Source organism: Dipodomys ordii, unplaced genomic scaffold (assembly GCF_000151885.1).
Source record: "Dipodomys ordii isolate 6190 unplaced genomic scaffold, Dord_2.0 Scaffold90, whole genome shotgun sequence".
Taxonomy (NCBI): Eukaryota; Metazoa; Chordata; class Mammalia; order Rodentia; family Heteromyidae; genus Dipodomys; species Dipodomys ordii.
Genome location: NW_012267306.1, coordinates 9,814,872 through 9,833,804, shown reverse-complemented (window position 1 = coordinate 9,833,804; position 18,933 = coordinate 9,814,872).

The following is an 18,933-nucleotide window of genomic DNA, read 5'->3' as shown; positions in this document are numbered from 1 at the left end:
CTCACATCTTTAATCTTAACTATTCAGAAGGCTGAGATCTGAGGATTGCCTTTTAAAACCAGGCCTGGAACATAAATATGAGAGACTCTTCAATTACCAGCAAAAAGCAAAAAATAGAAGTGTGGTTCAAATGGTAGAACACAAAATTTGAGCACAAAAGCCCACTGATTGTCTTGAGTTCAAGTCCCAGCACCTGTATTCACACACACACACACACACACACAATTGTCAGTTGCCAGTGTTTCCTTTTATGCTGCAAAAAAATGGTAAATTTGGCAGAGTTCAGTAGCCATTATAGAGAGTGCATGGGACTAAAAGTATAGAATATTTTCAATCTTTTATATATATATATATATATATATATATATACATAATGATTACTATCTCCTTGTCTTAATACATATAAGAATAACATATATTTGGTTTAATGCAAAAATAAAGATGTATTTTCAGATTATTTGTGTTTATGGTCCTGTTCCTTTTTGTGATTTTTTAAATGTGATATATGTATGTACCCAAAATTTGTAAATTCATAAACAGATAGTTAATATACTTTGAGAAGCTTGCCAACTATTTACTTAAAATATTTGCAATATGATTCCCTTTATTTTTCTCAGCAGTTTTATACAGTATAATTCCATTTTGCGAATAAACAAACCAAGTCTCTGAGTTTTCATGTAATTTGAACAAGATGGCATAACTAGTTAGGTGGCAAGTGGATTTAAAGATTCTGAAATATTTATTCTTCTAGAAGGCTATTCTTTGAAATGTTAAAGTGGTCCTTTAGATGCTTAAAATGTGAGTGGGTGAATTTTTCATCTATCATTTATCTATTTTTTATAATGAAACTTTTATTCATTTTATTATTTATAATTAAGAATAAAAATTCAAAATGTTTAGCAGATGTACATTTGAAGACTAGTCAAGTCTGATTCCTGTTTTTGTTTGTTTTGTTTTGCTTTTTGTTTGCCTGATTGTTTGATTTTCCTTTCTACCTCATAGGTGAGAGAACTTTTTAGGGCTTTACAGGGTCTTTTGAGGTGGAGAAATGAAATAGTGACTCTTAAAACCCAAACTCAAGTTAATTTTTTGTTAATCAGTGAATTTCTAGTCGGATTTGAAGGTATATTTTATAACTTTTCGAGCATGCTGAGGCTTTCAGCATAAGATGGCAGGTTACAAGCTCCGTCTGTGTGACACCATGAATGAGGGAGAGTCAGGTTAATAAAGGACAAACTATATTCAGAACAGAATCAATCAAGAACCAATGAAGATGTGACAGGACAGCTCAAAAGCAGGGAGAATCTGAAAGGCCCAGCAGAGAAAAGTAGGAAATACTCCACAGGCTAACCTTAACTACTCAGAGGATAGGGGAAGCCAAAGCCATATGAGTCAGGCAACCCTTTGACAACAAGCCTGGTAACCCCAGAGGCTTTCAAGCCTTAAGTTCAGTGGGAGGCTTTGGTGTGGAGGCAACGTTACCTTCGGGGTAGAACAGTGTTAGAGAGGAAATCGACTGAATTGCTTCCCAGGTCTCAGAGCCATTTAGCCAGTCACCATTTTGAAAGGGGGACTTTTGTTTGAGACACAGTTACTTCCAAGACCTGAAGGCATGCTTGCCACAAGGTCTGCGTGGAAGATGGCAACATGAAGCAGTCAGTCATGGAAAGAGAGAGAAACTTGAACAAGAGCAAACTAAGAAATTGAGGCAGGCTGTGGGGGTCACAGTGGTCCATTCTACCCATGGTTCTACCCATGGGGGTGGGGGATGAGACCTGCTAACTGGGGAGCACAGAGGAGACTGAGAACACTGAACCCCTTTACACAAGTGGTTTGCCACGAAGAGCTCTGCACCCAGGTGCAGTGGATTCCTCACATGCCCCAGCCTCTTGAGGTTGACAATCACTGAGAGAGGCAGGGTGCTCTGCTCCCTCAGCTTTTTCTCTTCAGCGCAGAAGGCAGCATCTGATTCCTTTACTCTGATGTACTTGGGAAGGGCATCCCTCAGCTTGGATATATGGTGTCCTAGGGTTCACAAACTGGGGTGGGGTAGGTGGCTTGGGGGAGCAAGTGGGAACCTGCTGGGTCCACAGGTTTTAATATTTATTGGGGCTAGTCATGGCTCGTGCTAGGTACAGAAAGGAATGTTCTAGGGTGAATTCAGAACTGCAATTGACAACTGTCTGTACAACAAACAGCCCAACATTCAGCATACTACAGCCCGCAACATGGTAGACTCCAGCTACAATTCACTGCAGCTGCTCTCTCAGAGATGGAGGAAATGGGGAAAAGGGTTCTTTAGTTCTGTCATTGTTTCTAATAGGAAAAAAAATCCCATTTATTATGTTTTAGCATTGATTTTAATTTACTTTTTTTGTGTGTCAGTCGTGGGTCTTGAATTCTGGGCCTGGACACTGTCCCTCAGCTCTTCAGCTCAAGGCTAGCGCTCTACCACTTGAGCCACTGCACCACTCCGGTTTTCTGGTGGTTAATTGGAGGTAAGAGACTTTCCTGCTTGGGCTGGCTTTGAACTGTGATCCTCAGATCTCATCCTCCTGATAGCTAGGATTACAGGTATGAGCCACCTGTGCCTGGAGATTTTAATTTACTTTTAGATACCTTTTGTTTTTATATTTTTCTTTTTCCTGTTTTCTAATCTTATCTAGATGTTTTATCTTCATTTTTAATTGGCTATTTTTATCTTTTGCTCTTTTCCAAATTGTTTTCTCCTTTTCTTTTTTTTAACCTTGCTTCCCTTTTCTTATTTCCTTTCCTTGTATCCTCCTTTATTTCACTTGTTTATTGCTAATACTTTGTTGTTATTACTTGCATTCATTTATTATTACTTTTATTTTGCTAAGTGTGTGTGTGTGTAATGAAGCTTGAACTCAGGGCCTGAAGCACAGTCCCTTTTCAGTCAAGATTTTGCTACTTCTGGGCTGGCTTCAAACCATGATGTACTCAGATTTCAACCTCTTGAGTAGCCAAAATTACAGGAGTGAACAACTGGCTCCCCTTGTTAATATTTAACCACATAGCTTTTCTACATTATTTTGCTATTTCCTTTTCTATGGCTATTGCTTGTGTAAAAAATTTTATTTTATGCATTTGCATCTGGTCTGATTTGGTATTCTCATTACAGTGTTTGTTTTTCTCTTTGAGTGCTATAGGGACTGAGCACCCAACAGAAGGCTACTCCATATAAAACCAGAAAAGACACCCATCGAAACAGGTGCGCAGATTACAATTTAGTAACAAAAGAAATATGAAAAAAGCAAGTCATTGTGCCTCCAACAGTTCAAAATAATTTAATTTTAATTCATAAATATTGAATTATTTGAAATGTTAGAAAATCAATTTTAAAAAATTATAATTACATAAAAAGGATTCAGATGCACATGAATGAAAAAATAAAGTCAAGACCTGGATGAGTAATTCAACCACTGAGATGGAACAGTCAGTCAAAATACAGAAATTCTGGAAACAAACAAACAGAAAACTTGGAAATGAAAATTCAGTAAATTGAATTACTTCAAAGAATACAAAGACCCATAAATTTGGAAAGATAGGAGAAACAGTATAAATAATTAAAAACAAGGTTGAAAAATTATTATATTCAGAGAACCATGAAGAAACAATGAGATCCAACTAACAAATTTATGATACAGAAAGAACTAGGTAAAAATGAATGGCATTGGGAATTATTCAATAAAATTATTGCAGAAAGTTTTCAAAGCTATGGAAACAAATGGACATTGAATTTCATAAAGCATTGAATTTAAATCTAAACAGACATGACCAGAAAAAAGCCGCTCCTGCACATTATTTTTAAAATACCAAGATTACAGAACAAAGAAAGAAGACTGAAAGCTGCAAAAGGTAGGTATTAAATTAATTACATTGCAGACCTATCACATTAACAGCAGATCTATCAGCAGAAAGAAAGCCAAGTTTCCTCTCTCCCACAGTTATCATTTAAAATTGAATTATGTGAATACATTATAATGAAAATGTCAACTATACAGAATTTAAGATTGCAGAACAATGTGCAAAGTTATTTACAAAGAAAAACCTGTCAGAATAATAGCAGAATTCTCAGTATAAACCACAAAATCCAGGATAACATGGATAAATATATTTCATGCCAATTACGACTACATCTAGAAGAATTTTTCTTTAAAATAGAAGAAATAAACAACTTCTATGATAATTAGAAGCTAATGCAATTCATTACTATTAATCCAGTATTGCAGAAGACATTAAAACAATACTACACACACAAAAAGAAAAAAATAAATATATGACTAGAAGAAATAAAATATATATGAATAGAACAGAAAAGCAAGAAGTTGATAGAGACAAGCATTATTTATTCAACAAACCAGAAAATCTCCAAATGAAGAAGAGAGAACTTAGTCATGCATTTTGAATAAAACCTTAAATATAAAAGCTTTTAAATATTCAATTAAAAAAAAAAGATGTGGCCTCCTTGGGTGAAGCTGGCTCATGCCTATCTATAATCCTAGCTATCCCAAAGGCTGGAACCTGGAAAATCACAGGTCAAAGTCAGCCTAGACAGAAAAGTCTGTAAGATTCCATCTTGGATTCACTAAGACAAAACTGGTTTGGCAGCATAACTTAGGTGTCAGAGCTTCAATTGATAGTAAGCAAGCTGAGAAAGCACTAGGCCCTCACCCTGAATTCAAGTTCCGTTACTAGAAGGAAAAAAAAAAAAACCTATGTGGACTAAATGAATAGATTTTGAAATTTTCAACAATTGATATCGACAAAAAACTGATCTTAATGGCAAAGACACGTATATGGACTGAAATTAAAAAGATTTAAAAGGAATTCCCAAGATTCTGATTCTTGACAAATGTGGTCAAAACATATATTGAAAATAGACAAGCTCTTCAAAATTAATATTGATAAAATAGGATAAGTTTATGAAGAAGACTATGATTTAATACACATTCACATTTTATACAAAATCAACTAATTGCTCAGTAGGTTGCTATCTGATGATTGTAGTTTGGAAGCACCCTGTGCAGCAAAGTCTGTGAAATTCTTATCTCCAAGTACACCAAAAAAGATGTAAGTGGACTTGTGGCTCAAGTGGTAGAGTACAGCCTTGAGCACAAAAATTCTCAGGGATAGCATCCAGGTCCTGTGTTCAAGCCGTAGGACTGACATAAAACAATCAACTCATCTAATAGATCAAAGATCTCAGTCTAAGACTTGTATCTTAAAAAAAGAGACTACTAGATGAAACCTTCAGAAAACATTGCAAACTATTTGCAAAAGCTAAGACTTTCTGAGCACTTCAGTAGCACAGAGTATAATAAGAATGAGTAAATGGAGTTGCACCAGATTAAAAAAGTTTCTGCACAGCACAGCAGTAACCAACTCCTAGACTGAAGAGACACAATACAGAATGGAGGAAAATAAGTGAGCAATTATTTAAAATCTCTGCTAAAATATGGCAACTATTTAGGCTTCTTTGTCTCTCCGATGGACTCTCACCGTAGTTTTTGTATTGTTTTAGTTATATTTTGATAGCTGTGTTATATTAGGATTTTATACCATTTACCTAAAATTGAGTACTATAAAAGTGTGTAATGACAGTTTCTTCTCACTTTTGAAGCTTCTGTAGCACATGTCACATCGCCCAAAATTTATGCTTCATCTACATAGCAATCATAAGAGTAGCATAGCACATTAATACTTTTAACATGGAACAATTAATAAACTCATACCATAAAATCACTGATAAATCCAATCTGAAGAAGTCTGACTTCCATTTTTTAAAAGTATAGAAAGGCAGAGCTATGTAAAGATATGCATTTTTTAGGAATTCATACTTTTTACAAATGACTCACAGTTTTAGACATTTTCTTTCTGTTATGAAACCTGTATCTGATTATATAATAAATAGATAATAGTGTGCTTTATAATCTGTTTTATATTACTGTATAAGTGCTCAAGTGTTTTGAATTATGTATTCCTCCTGTGCTCCATTAATTGAATATATTGGTCATCATACACATCAGAAATTAAGTATACTTTAGGCATTTAGAATGGTGAGAATTGTAAGCTCCTACAGCTGGTTTTAATATTTTCATGCCAAGCAGAGTTTCATAAGCAAAAGGTCATTTAAATGGATAATTTTCAAAGATATTTATTTACTCTAAAGTATTGCACGTATACTTGTCTTAAAATTACACATTTATTTTATTTTGCCACAATTAATTTAAGATATCATTTGTCTTACTTTGAAAAATTTCAGACACTGAGCTTGGAGTTGTAGTGGTTTAGATCGAACACATTGCTTCATGAATTCCAAAAAAGTGCTATGCCACGGATTCACATTCCTACCTTCCTATCACACAATTTACAAATTCTCATTCTCTTTATATATGTATATATATAAACATATATATGTTTCTGATATAATCATATATACTTAAATATATACAAACATATATTTAAATATATTTATGTATACTTACACACATATACAGCCACATATATACATATATAGAATATATGTATGCACTTATATATTTTCATTTACATGAATTCTCTCAAAATAAATTGACTCTACTCTCTCTCTCTCTCTCTCTCTCTCTCTCTCTGTGTAAATTCTTTATATCCAAAGCCCAAAAATTCTGAATGTGATTTTAACTCCTGGCTTTCAGTGCTTTTTTTTTTTTTTCTTGTCGGTTGAGGGGCTTGAGCTCAGGGCTGTCTCTGAGCATATTTATACTCAAGACTAGTGCTCTACCACTTGAGCCACAATGCCACTGCCAGTTTTTGAGTGATTAATTGGAGATAAGAGTCTCAAGGGGACTTTTCTGTCCAGGTTGGCTTTGAACTGTGATCCTCAGATCTCAGCCTCCTGAGCATCTGGGATAGGTGTGAGCCACTGGCACTCAGCTCAGTCCTTTTTATTTTTTATGTGAACTGTGCAGTATGACATTAAGGGATTTGGATCTGTAGGATTTCTTAAAAGACTGCCTCACTTTAGGCTCTAGAAGCTCCTTTAATCCCTACTTCCCTTTCTGCTTCCTTTGACTCACAGGTAATGACAGCAGAGTCTCAAGGGCTTATTCATTCAGTTTTATGTGAAGTAAAATGGGAAAAAGGTGCATCTTCACATTTAGGTTTTAATAAGCAAACATTCAAAACAATCACCAATGGTCTTTTACTTACTGCTTGCAGCAGTTTGGGGTTCTTGTATTTGCTGTTTTGGATATTAGTATATCTTGTATTTTATTGAGATAAATATATTTCAGATTCACATGACTGAAGAAAGACTTATTTAATATTTTTCTCATTTGCTAATTTAAAAAATAGTATAATTGTTTAACCAAATAAACAACAGAAGTTACCTTCTAATTTGTTAAAAATGTATAAAAGATTATTGCATACTTTTAAAGCTGAACTATAGAAATAAAACGAGATTTTTTTCCTCCAGAGATATGTTCAATCAACTTAAAAAGAAATTCTTAGTCTTTATTCAGAAATTAATAATGCTCAATAAGAAAATAAATTTAACATTAAAATATATCATTTTATGCCTTTGATCTTCAATTCCCTTCAATTCCAAAGTGCACATATATTTCCTTAGCTTAGAGGTCTTTGTGGAACTGACAGTAAAAAGTGAAAACAGATGCCCTTTATTAAAACTATATGGTCAATGTTGAATACTTAGGAAGAAAATGAAGGTTTCTACATGAGCTTTCATATAGTAAAGATTGAAGAGCTGATAATCTAGGCTGCATGAATATCATTGCTTTTGCATTCTTGCATTAATGTTTTCTGTTCATATTTTTATATGCAACCAGATTTAGGAACATGAATTGCCAAGAATATAAATATGATATATTCATTATTAAAAATACATACCATCATGATGTCATATCAAGCTATAAAATTGCTTTTAAAATAAGGTCGGATTTTGTATAAGATATACAAAATATTGTTTTAGGGACAAGAGTAAAGGAAAGAGATAGAGTGTTTTGATATGATAGGAACACATTGTGTATATATGTATATGTAAATAACACAATGAAACAACCCCCTTTCATTGTAAAACTAATGTATGCTTAATAAAATAATGTACAAAAGAGCTTTGGTTAAAACAACTCAAAAATCATAAAAATAACAAGAAACTTTAGCCATATGATCCTTATTTTTTGCACAAATATGTTGAGGGCTTTGCAAGCTGTTTTCAAGTGTTCACTCACATTTTATACCATTTCTTGAGGAATTGTTATCAAACTTGCACTAAGACTAACATTTCCATGAATAGTCTTGAATATTTTCATTACAATCACTGATAGATTGGTTTTAACCCACATTCTGGAACACTCATTAGAAGATGTTCTCAGTTTTCACTATTTCAGTTAACTCTTGATTCCTCTGTTTAAACAGCATTGGACTTTGTGTCTTTTCTTTGTGGTTTTGGTGAGAACAGTAAATCACCTTTTCAAGATACTTTAGAGAGGACCACGTGTTCCAATAAATCCCAGTGGATTCATAAAGACCTCTGTATTCACAGCTGCCTGTAGTATAAATCACTGGAGCCAACAAGCTTTGCTGTACTCTTCATCCATCAAAAAGGTCATTTATAAAGCTAAGCTGTGTCATAATAGCCACCCTATATTCAAAGATCCAATTATCAAATTAGTTCTTTGAAATTACATATAAGTTAATTGTTGAATTAATGCATCTTTTAAAATGTGCTTAAGAAATAAATCTCTTAAGGTTTTCATTTACATAATTTATTTGAGGAGATTATACTTATTCTAATTAATGATATTGCATTTTACACATATACAAATATGTGATGTATGTGATTGGTACATGTTGGGGAATTTGGTGACAGTATGTCAGAAGAGAATGATTTTGATCTCTTCCTTTCAATCCATGACTTCACATCTTAATCCACTAGATTAGTGGATAGAAAATGCAAACATAGGGAACATTTTATATCATCATCTATTAACTCATTCCTTACTAGGTCCTTACATTGCAGATCATTATCCATAAACAGGCAGAAGCAGAACTGAGCCGCAATGACAGCATTAGGGATGGAGGCATAAGGCCTATCTCTGAAAGCCAGAAGAAGTGCAATGCGAGCTCAGTGTCGCTCTGTATTACCATGTAACTTTTGAAGGATAATATCTTAAAAAAAATCTCAGACTTCTCAAATTGAAATTAAGCCAGTGTTCACCTATCTCCATGGGTATCAAATAAAACCATTACTGAAAAATCAAGGGAATAGCCACTATTTTCAATTTACTGAAGGTGCCACAATTGTACTTCATTTTCAACCACAATATATACAATCCCAGATTTTCTGGTACTCTGGAATGCTGTATATATTTTAAGAAATTACCATTATGAAAAATTTATGCTATTGTATACAAGGAATCACAAATAGTGTTTTGTTTAGTCCTCCAATTTGAAAAAATGGCTCAAAAATTTTAGTGAAATAACTCTAATATCTATAAGGAACAAATGCTTAGATAGATAGATAGATAGATAGATAGATAGATAGATTCTGAGTGAAATGACAGAACCTCATAACTGTAATCTTAGCTAATGGGGAGGATGAGATCTGGAGGATCATGGCTAAAAACTAACCCAATCAGAAAATCTGTGAGTTTCTATCTCCAACTAACTATCAAAACACCTACTGGAGGCATTTCTTAAGTGATAGTCATGATTGAAAAATCAAGCATCAGAATGAAGCCTTTAATTCTAAGCCCTGGTACCAGTCTCCAGATGATGATGATGATGATGATGATGATGATGATGATGATGGTGGTGGTGGTGGTGGTGGTGGTGGTGATAAACATAGTGGTAATCCAATAATTTAAAAATGGCAGTAGAAATGAAGGAAACATAAATATCAACAAAGCCATATCGCTAATGAATATTTTGTCTCAAATATTCTTCATTATGATTAAATGCCTACATAAATTTCACAATACTGGCATGGTAATACTTAGCTAAAGTCACAAACACCTTTTAATCTTCACAATGATAGTCATCATTATTTTTTATCTACTTAGTTTATGAACTCTATGACCTTTAACAATGAAACTATTTATTACAAATTTAATATAACAAATACTTTAATAGGTAAAATATCCTAATGATTATCTATTAGATGGAAAAAGAGCACAATTACAAATAAAAGTTTGAAGAATATGACTTTGGGATGTATCTCAAAGGTAGTGTTTGCCTCATACGGACAAGGCTATGGGTTCTATGCCTAACTCCACAAAAAGACTAGAGAAACAGAGAGAAAGAGAGAATATGTTTGAAGAATTACTATATATGTATTAAATAAATGAGGAACAGATTTTGCAAATATTTAAGCTCACTGCATTATCCAGTTTTGTGGAGTAGAAATTCACCGGTAGGAATGATTAATAGAAGAGAAAGGTGAAATGTCTAAATATTCCACTGAGCCTTCCCCCCTCCCCCCTCTCTCTTTCTTTCTTTCCTTTCTTCTTCTTTTTTTGTTTAATGCCACTCCTGGTGCTTGGACTCAGAGCCTGGGAGCTGTAAATGAGCCTCTTTGTGCTCAAGGCCAGCACACTTTTACTTGAGTCACAGTGCCACTTCTGGCTTTTTTCTGAATAGTATATTGGAGATAAGAGTCTTGTGGCCTGTTCTACCTAGCTGGCTTTGAACAGTGATCCTCAAATCTCTGCTTCCTGGGTAGCTAGGATTATAGGGGTGAGCCAACCGCACCCAATGTACCTCATTCCTTTAGAGAAAAAAAGTGCTAAAATATTCTCTATGCTCCTATTTACACTAATCTTTAATTTCTTTGGAAAGCAAAACTAATTTTCTTTGAATGTAATGAACTTTCTTTGTTTTGAATATTTTTTGGGGGGGAGGGTCTGGTTGTGGGGCCTGAACTCTGGGCCTGGACGCTGTCCCTCAGCTCTTCAGCTCAAGGCTAGCGCTCTACCACTTGAGCCACAGCACCGCTTGAGCCACAGCCCCACTTCTGGGTTTTTTCTTTTTGCTTATGTGGTGCTGGGGAATCGAACCCAGGGCCTCATGCATGCAAAGCAAGCACTCTACCACTGAGTCACCTTCCCAGCCCCACTTTCTTTGTTTTCTATGCCTAGAACGCTTTTCATCCTCTTAGCTTACATTTTCTTTCAAGATTCTGTATTCCCTCTGGTGTTAATACAAAATTCAGTCTACAATAATTTATTTTCATGTTTTATTTGACTGTGATTTATTTTATGAACAAGGCAAAAAGTGATGTTTGGGAAAAAGAAAAGTTAATTTGTTATCTCTAGGCTTTCAACCACTGGCCATATTAGTATAGCAGATATTTGTTTACCAGGTACTTACATCTATAAGAATTATTTAATGAGCCAGGCACCAGTGGCTCACGCCTGTAATCCTAGCTACTCAGGAGGCTCAGATCTGAGGATTGCAGTTCAAAGCCAGCCCAGGCAAGAAAAGCTGTAAAACTCTTATCTCCAATAAACCACCAGAAAACCAGAAGTGGTGCTTTGGCTCAAGTGGTAGAGTGCTAACCTTGAACTGAAGAGCTGAGGGACATCACCCAGGCCCACAGTTCAAGCCTCACGACAATCCAAAAAAAATATTTAATGAATACAAACAGATGTCAAGAAAATGTATGACTATTGTAATAGAAATTACTGTCTCTCAATACTCACTTAATTTTTTCATACTTTGAATTTCTGTTGGACACAAATATTTCCAGATTCACTTTCCACTACATCTGTCCATATAATTAAGTTCTGGCTAATGACAAATAAGCAGTAGGTTTGTAGCATCTAGAGGAGGAACATGCATTCCATTTGCCTATTTCCATTTCCTAGGGGCTAAGATCTATATTTAATAGTGGTTACTGCCAAAGACTTTGGGGAACTGTAAATAAAAGGTAATTTTGAAGTGGGTAGAACAAAAATGGTGAACAAACTAAGTCCCTTTACATTGCTGTTGATAGAAGCCTAAGCTATTATATGAGATATCTATGACATGAGGGAAAAATTATTTTGCTTGGGTTACAATATTACCATCTTTTCCTAATAGCTAAAACCAATTTATTAGGTAATGGACCCTCAGATAGTTTTATATTAAATTTGCCCTGGTAATATTGAAAGTATTTAGTGATAGTCAAACACTAATATTAAAAATATATTCAGACTTTCATTCCTCAGTATGAGTACAAAAATAAAATCTTTTTGCAAGAATTGCACTGGACTTAACTCTATGCTTAATGAACTGCCATTTCTTTTATGTTAGGCAATGTTTCCATTGTAGCTTCAATCTTTGTAAGAAACAATAATTTTAAACACTGGCAAGCTAGATAATTGATTTGTTGAAGACAAATATTGCCACAGAAATAGAACTTCCTAAAACATAAAGCTGAGTATCTTTCAAAAGAAATGTGTCAGACTTTAGAGGAACTTGAAAATAGTCCAAATATTTCCTGAGTCTTGGATCCTTTTTGTATAGAATGCATACAAAGATCTACACTTGGAGCATGGCTTGGAAAATACACTTAATTTGATAATATGCAAAGCTTAAAGCTGAAGTAAATGCAAGGTTAAGTAACTAAGAACCTTCTTCATGGAAGGGAAATGTAGTCAAACACCATGGCAATAACCGCAAAGTTATCAAAGTATTTCTAATTATTCCAGAAATTACATACTTCTCTCTACAATTGGAGAGAAATCTAGTTTTTGTATATGTGTAGGCCCCTTGCTTGTTTCAGGTGGAGATGAAGAATCTTAGCAAACAAGTTAAGGAAGTAAACTAGTATTGATATTTTTAGTAATATAATATCAAGTTCATGACTATGGAATGGCAGAGCCTATATTCAAGTAACTTACGAATAGCTGTCTGTCACTATGTCACAATGCACAAGTCAATCCCCAAGCCTTCACATCATCAGGCCTTCCCAGATCTTCTCTTCACAAGAAGGTTAAGAACAGTATACCTTTTGGAGGGACAAAATATATATCTTTTATTACAACATATTGCTATTTCAACCTACTTAATAGTTATTGTGGTTAATGAAACATATGACTAACTTACACATTTGCAGGAAAAGCAATATATATAGTGTTTGGTACTATCTGCAGCTTCAAACAACCACAAGGGATCTTGAACCAGGATGAATGAGAGTGGATTGACTACTCTAAATACTTTGTATTAGTTTATGTCCTAAATTCATGTGCTGAGGTTCTTTCATTTCCCTTGAAGCAAACATTACTGAGAAGCTTAAACATATGCTATACCTAGATCTTATTCCAGTTGGCACAGCAAGTTCAAAGGAGTGTCTCACTTAAGGAATTCTTGCAAACACACTGCTTGTCAATGCAAACCTTATCTTCCTAGTTACAGTTATCTTGCCAGGTAGACTAAATAAAAATAAAAGACACATAGATTTAAATTTCAGATAATGAATGGCTTTTATGTGAAAATCAAATTTAACTACACAAACTGTATTTGACTTGGCAACTTTTGCCATCATTAGGCAACCAAGTCACAAAGGGATCCAGGGACTCCTTAGAACTAATTACCCTTCTACCCAACCCTGATGCTTTTGACCCCTGAGATTTTGCCAATGTAGAGTCTGAACTACCTTTTGTGTGGATTCACAGTCTAGAAGGACATATGTTAGAGACAGCTACCACCAACTCGAAGCATCTTGGAAAAATAGTTATCATCCTTTAAAAAGTGATGTGAGAAGTTCTGTAATGACCCCAGGATAACAGGTCTCTCTGGTGCCTAAAACAAAAACAATCCTCTGAGGGAAAGTCCATTTTAGTTCTCAAATTCTATCTTGAAGTACACTTTATAAAATATTATAGCTACCAAGCAGTCAAATGCAATGATCACCATGAAAAAAAGACATAAACCAGACTCATAAGAAGAAACAATTGAAGGTGTTCAATTGAACACATATTTGAAACACACATTTGAAAAAGAACTGTATTTCCTATGTTTATAACCATCTCAATGAATAGTTAATAAATGTCATTAAGATACAGTATAAGGGTTATTTTATCTGGAAAGAGAATCAATGAAATATAAGTTATGCCAAAAGTTGAAAAAAGTTTAAAAAATATACACTGTAGAAAAAATATGAGGCATTGATGACATACAAAAAAGATACATAATTAATTCCAGAAAAAGAGAAAAGGAAAAGAGTCAATAATATTTGCAGATACAATAGCTTAGCCATTCCAAAATAGATTAAAAATATCATGACTTTGTATAAACAAGAAGCCAAAAAAAAATCCCTCAGCAGGATAAACAAAGAAAATCTAAGCCAAAACATAACAAAAAATTACAGAAAATTAACACCAAATAAAAATTTTGAGAGACCACGAGATAGCAATGATTTCACAGGAGTGATAGGCCAACAAATGATCTTCAGAGCAACCATGAAAAGAAAGTACAGCTAATCTATAAACAAAAATGAAAAAAGAATGAAAACAAAGTAAAACAATTTAAGATAAACAAGGGCTGAGAAATTGTATCATTGGTAAACTATTACCATATAAATTCTAAAAGGTATTTTTAGATGTAACTGAACTATCCACTGAGATAACAGAATTGCATGAAGAAAACACCTGCACCAGAATCAACTCCAACTATATCAAAGACCTCCATGTCAAAGCAGACACCCTGAAAACATTACAGGAAGAAATAGGAAAAACTCTAGGGCTTCTTGACACAGACCAAATTTTCTTAATAAAGACTCAGAAACACAACAAATCAAAGAAAGTTTGGACAAATGGGATTGCATGAAACTGCAGAGCTTCTGCATGACAAAGGACAAAGCTAGAGAGATCAATATAGAAAACCAACGAATCGGAAGATCTTCACTAGTTATGTACATCAGACAAGGGTCTCATATCTAAAATATATTTAGAACTCAATAAAATAAATCCCCCAACAACAAATCCTCAAAGAAACAACTGCTCCATTAATAATTGGGCTAAAAAATTAAAGAGAAAATTCTCTGAAGAGGAAATAAGAATGGCCAATAGGCACATGAAGAAATGTTCAACTTCTCTAGCTATAAAAGATATGCAAATCAAAACAACATTAAGATTCCACCTCACCCCAGTTAGAATGGCTATAATCAAGAACTCTAATAACAACAGATGCTGGAGGGGATGTGGACAGAAGGGAACCTTACTGCATTATTAGTGGGAGTGTAAACATGTTCAACCACTTTGGAAAGCAGTATAGAGGTTCCTCAAAAGACTCCACATAGAGCTCCCTATAACCCAGAAATCCCACTTTTGGGCATTTAACTAAATGATTCCAAACAAGGCCATACTAAAGCTTTCAGCACAACTATGTTAATTGCAGCATTATTTACCATAGCTAAGATATAGAACCAACTCAGATGCCCTTCAGTAAATGAATGGATCAAGAATAGATGATACACAGACACACACAGACACACACAGAGACACACACAGACACACACACACACACACACACACACAATAGAATTCTATGTCTCTATCAGAATGAATGGCATTGCCCCTTTTGTTAGGAAATAGAAAGCCTTGAAAAAAATTATATTAAGTGAAGTAAGCCTGCCCAAAGAAACATAGGTCCCATGGTTTCCCTTATTTGCAATAACTAGTACATGTAGTAGTACTAGTAGGGCAAGCAGAAAAGGTCAAAAGCTAGGTACATATGACCATATAAGATGATAAGTGAAATGAACCCCAAGATAGGGACCAACTTGTTTTTTCTTGTTTGCTATTGTTTTTAATGCATCTAAAATGTACTGTTCGATTTTTTTGTTTCTCTTGTATGTTTTTCCCCCACTGTATAACCCCTGTTTTTACTGTATTTAATGTCAGTGCCCTGCATCTTGTACATACATTTTTTCTAATTTGGGGAGGGGAAGGGAAATAACAAAATGCTGAAACAAGGATACAGGTTGACCCATTGTAACAATGAAATGTACCAAGACACTGGGTAGAAAATGAACTTTACAATTTGGGGAGGAGGGCGGAATTAGGAAGGGGGGAGAGAAAGGATGGTAGGGGAAAAACAAAGGAGATAACAATGCTGGATAGAAAATGTACTTATTACCTTACTCATGTAACTGATAAAGATATATAAATAATAAGTAGATATGTAATCTATTAGAGTCTGTTGATATCAACATCCTACCATTTTTATTCACATTTCTTTTCATTCAGCTGTTTATTTGTGTTTTATGGAGCTGGAGCTCTGACCATGATGCTTACCTATAGTGGGTAAGTGTTGTTTGTTCCCATCTCTCCCTCCACATATTTACCATCATATGATGGTAAAATTTTTGTTTCAATCATTAAATGTGACTAATGAAATTGATGAAGAAAACAATCATCTTATGTATTTATGAGTTCTGCCATTATACGTTAAAGCATTTGAATATTGAGAATGTAATTAGAGCTATAATGCTTGCCTCTGTCCTGCGTAAGTACAAACTTTTCTTGTTATTATTCTCTAACTATAATAAATCAATGTGTGCATAGCATTTACATTTAACATATACTAGGTTTTAAGTAATCTAGAGATGATTTAAATGATATGGCATACAAAGGTTGCATACTTTCCTTCATATGTGGAAGAACCTTACAAATCTTATATGTGTTATAATGATAATAGTTACTAAAAGGAAACAGAAAATTGCTTCCAATTTCCAAGCAAATATATCAAAGAGAAGGAATAAAATTTCATATAAAAAGAGTACTATATTGGGCATTTACCCAAATGTTTACAAACAAGACCACACTAAAGCTACCAGCACAACTATGTTCACTGCAGCATTATTTACCATAGCTAAGATATGGAACCAACCCAGATGCCCCTCAGTAGATGAATGGATCAAGAAAATGTGGTATATATACACAATGGATCAGAAAGAATGACATTGCCACATTTGTTAGGAAATGGAAAGACTTGGGAAAAAATTATATTAAGTGAAGTAAGCCAGGCCCAAAGAAACATAGGTCCCATGGTTTCCCTTATTTGCAATAACTAGTATATGTAGGAGTTAAGCGGAAAAGGTCAGATAATGTGATGTCAGGAAAATGAACCCTTAGACATGTATTTTAATGTTTTTTCTTTCATGCATGTGTTTCTAACGCATTTATAAGACTACCTCTTTGTTGCTTTGTATGTCCCTCCCCCACAGTATAACCCCTGCTTTCACTATATTTGATGTCAGTATAACTTGTGGAGGAGAGGGGGAAAAAACAGTTGTTTAAGGATACAGGTGGACCTGATGCAACAACGAGAAGTATAAGTTGTCATGTCCAAAACGAGCTTTACAACGTCGGTCCGGAGTGGGGGGGGGAAGGGGGGAAGGAGAAGGGTTGGGATTGGGGGGGAGGGGGGGAGGCTGGGAAGGGATGTGAAGGGTAAACCAAAGGAGGAGGCTGCAATGCTTGGTAAGAAATGTACGCATTATCCTGCCCATGTAATTGTAACCCCTCTGTACAGTATGTTCACAAATAAAAAATAATTAATTAAAAAAGAGTACTATAACATAAGATATAGATTGCACTTGTAGTAATATATATATATTTATATACATATACATATATAACTGGGTTATAGAGGAGTTCTATTTGGAGTCTTTTAAGGAACCTCCATATTTCTTTTTAGAGTGATTGAACAAGATACACTCCCACCAACAATGCAGTAGGGCTCCTTGTGGCCACATTCCCTCTAGCATATGTTGGTATTATAGTTCTTGATTATAGCCATTCTAACTGGGGTAAGGTGGAATCTCAATGTTGTTTTGATTTGCATTTCTTTGATGGCTAGAGATTTTGAGAATTTCTTCATAATATGACCCAGCAATCCCACTTTTGGGCATTTACCTAAATGATTCCAAACAAGACCATACTAAAGCTACCAGCACAACTATGTTTATTGCAGCATTATTTGCCATAGCTAAGATATGGAACCAGATGCCCCTCAGTAGATGAATGGATCAAGAAAATGTGGTATATACACACACACACACACACACACACATATACATATATATATATATATATATATATATATTGGAATTCTATGCCTTCATCAGAAAGGAGAACACTGCCCCATTTGTTAGGAAATGGAAAGACTTGGGAAAAAATTATATTAAGTGAAGTAAGCCAGGCCCAAAGAAACATAGGTCCCATGGTTTCCCTTATTTGCAATAACTAGTATATGTCTGGGACAAGCAGAAAAGGTCAAAAGCTATGTACACATGACCAGATAAGATGATGTTAAATTAAATGAACCCCAAGATAGGGACACAAGTCTTTTCTTTTCTTTCTTGCTATTGTTCCTAACTATTTATAATATCCATGCGATTTTTTGTTTCTTTGTATGTTCCTCCCCCATGGTATAACCCGTTTTCACTGTATTTGATGTTGGTTCCCTGCATCTTGTATATACACTTATCTAGCTTGGGAAGGGGAAGGGAAAAAATAAAATGCTGAAATAAGGATACAGGTTTACCCATTGTAACAATAAGATGTACAAGACACTATGTTGAAAAACAAACTTTACAATTTAGGCAGGGAGGGAGAGGGGAGAGGAGAAGTGTAGTTTTGGAGGTGGGAGGGAAGGAAGGATAGGAGAAAAACAAAGGAGGAGGAAACAATGCTTGATAAGAAATGTACTCATTACCTTGCTCATGTAACTGTAACCCCTCTGTGCAGTATTTTTACAATAAAAACCATATTTAAAAAAAGAGAAAAGAAAAAAAAAGAAAATTTCAGGCTGTGCCAAGGAGCCTGTAATGTTCTCTGCTTTTACTCTGAGGCCTTTGATCTATTTGAACTTAATTCTGGTGCAGGGTGATATAGAAGGATCTAACTTTAGTTTTTTACAGGTGTT